The sequence below is a fragment of the Pelodiscus sinensis genome, chromosome 2 (genome assembly GCF_052426305.1).
Source record: "Pelodiscus sinensis isolate ZL-2025 chromosome 2, ASM5242630v1, whole genome shotgun sequence".
NCBI classification, from domain to species: Eukaryota; Metazoa; Chordata; order Testudines; family Trionychidae; genus Pelodiscus; species Pelodiscus sinensis.
This window is the reverse complement of record NC_143053.1, coordinates 190,397,666-190,400,184: the sequence shown is the minus strand read 5'-3', so window position 1 is coordinate 190,400,184 and position 2,519 is coordinate 190,397,666. Positions and strand designations below refer to the sequence as shown.

The window sequence follows — 2,519 nt, the reverse complement described above, 5'->3', positions numbered from 1 at the left end:
ACAGAGCAGGGCTGTGTGTTCTCATTTAACCATTCTCCTTTTTTTCTTATTCTTTTCTCTTTAATCAGTTGATGTTTAATAAATTGTATTTGCTTTGAACCTTATGAAGTGATCACTGGGCCAAGAAGGCCTGCAGTGTAAAGAGAACACCTCAGAGTGGGGATACCCTAACTCCTGCCCCTAGTGACTACAAGGTCAGGGATTAAGCCCCAGGAAACCTGGGCCCAGCCTTGTTGGGGCTTCAAGGGCTCTGCTACTCTGGAGAGTGGAGGGGGAGCCCTCAGGATCAGGGAGCCGTGGGGTAAAGGAAGTGGGAGCGGGGACTCAGATCCTTTCGCTGGTTCATTTCACTGGGGTGTATAGAAGCCAGGAAAGTTCCCCACAATAACGGGATCATTCCCCCGCTTACACATAGATAAAATGATCTGAGATTTAGATTGTGAAAGAGCTGTGCAGGCTTGAGGATTAAAGAAAGTTTGAAGTTGATGTGGAGACTAAGAGGAAGCCAGTTTAGTAATTCAAAGCGGAGACTGACAAGTTCTGATGAACGAAGGAGGGAAATAATTGTAGCCGTTGAAGTCTGCTGGTCTGGTGGGAGGGAAAATAGTGTGGGTATACTAAAGTCAGGGATGGAGAGAACAAATATGGCTGACCTGGCTTAGATCATGCAATGCTTTATTAATATGCTATTCCGACATTCATGCTGTTAAAATACAATATCTAGGGAACATCCTTGTGCTAGAGTGTATAAATTCAGCTGACAGTGGAGACATCCTCCTTTGTATGCTAATATGTGGCTAAATATGCTATTGTTCACCGCTTGAAGTAAAATATCTGCTGGATGGAACACAGGTCCTGCTACAAAGTTCTCCTTCCTGAGAGACCTATCAAAAAAGAAGGGATAGGGAAGGGTCAAGGTTCAGGCAAAGGCATGTCTCTATTACTCCTTTCTTATTGCATCAGGTAGCAATGTTGGCTCGCTGTGATGAGGGGGAGTATTAGCATTCCTCAAAGGGTTGAAGTAAATTTCCTCCTTCAGGGTATGTCTACACTACAGAGGTTTGAGTTTTTCCGAAAAAACATCAATTGTGTCCACACTGCAATCGTGTTCTTCCGAAAGAAAATCAAAAGAGCAGAGGGGTTTTTCTGAAATAGGCGTGTGTGGATGGGTGCCCTGGTGGCCACTTTGACCATAATTATCCCAGCTGAAATGTGAGAGAGTGTCCATTCAGTGTGGACGTTATCTTTAAAAAAAAAAGATTGCTTTTTCGATGCGCTTTTGCAGTGAAAGATCTCTTCCAGAAAAGCTTCTTCTGAAAGAAGTCTGCAGTCTAGACATAGACCCACTTCATCACAATCAAGAAGCCCAAGGGACTCTGTGTCTCAGACACTGCTTCCTGCTACCATAGGCTGTGCAAAGCCACCACAAATTAGCTCAACATTAATTAATAATTTAAGACCAGATTTTGCCACCCTTACCACATGGAGCAGCACCTTGCTCCTAGAATAGTCCCACTGAAATGGGTGGGATTGCTTATAGAGTAAGAAACAGCAGGGTTGCTTGTGATGGTAAGGGGATTTCAACTGGCCAGTGGCAGGGGCAGAAAGGCATTCTTCCCCCACCTCCCAGTATATTCTAGGAGGGTGTTTTTAAAAATCTTCTTCTACTGAAGCACCAGAGATGACACTCGATGGTTTTGGCCAGAACTGAGATGGCATTAAGCCTTCTATTTCTCAGGTGCATGGCTGGCTGCTCATAGGTTCAGGGTCTAATCAATTGCCTTACATGTAGTCAGGAAGGAATTTTCTCCCAGGTTAGGTTGACAATGACCTTGGGTTTATTTTTACCTTCATTTGCAGTGTGTGGGTGCAGTCAGTTACCAGGATTAACTGTGTATTTCTCACTTACGCATTTCCCTGACATTGCAGGGTTCTTGAATGCTGGTGCATCTAGGTCTTATCTATTCTCTGCCTGTGGCACAAACCAGCCTAGTCTCTTGTGGGCTGTAATACTTTGGTCTCATTTTGTTATTCACTTTAATGCGCAGGTGCTGGGTGGTGTTGGTTGCCAGGGATATACAGGAGGTCACAGTAGATGATCTAGTGGTGCTTTCAGGCCTTAATCTCTATGCCTTCATAGTCAGCATGAATCATGATGGCAAGAGCCTGCCCTTGCACTTGCTGCTGCTGCTGCTGCTGCTCTTTGGAATGGTGCTGACTGCACAGTAATATTTGGAATGCTGCATACAACTGGGTGTTATTGTGATCTACTTTTGTGTTTTTATGGCAGACTCTCAGATTTATACAGATCTGTCTAACAGAGGAAATGAGGAAGTTTCTTATTGGCTAACCTAAAATGCCTTGCTCTGAAGAGCATTTATGATCAAATAGCTCTGTTAGTTCTATGATGAGCGCTCAAAGTGGTTTTGGCAAGTGTTGTGGTTGTGCATTAACAGGAATGCAGTGAGTCGTTTCATGTTCAGCTCTGCTTTAGCAAGCCATTTTCTTTAATTACCATT

The 2,519-nt window shown here is 44.0% G+C and overlaps 1 long non-coding RNA gene across 1 annotated transcript; it reads right to left on the bottom strand.

The window, feature by feature from the left end:
- Positions 1-658: 658 nt before the first annotated feature.
- LOC112547631 (uncharacterized) lies at positions 659-2,177 on the bottom strand. Its single transcript, XR_003091402.3, has 2 exons — positions 1,849-2,177; positions 659-884 (listed from the first exon to the last, which is right to left on the bottom strand). It is a non-coding gene; the product is annotated as an uncharacterized LOC112547631 (long non-coding RNA).
- Between the last annotated feature and the right edge of the window lie 342 nt (positions 2,178-2,519).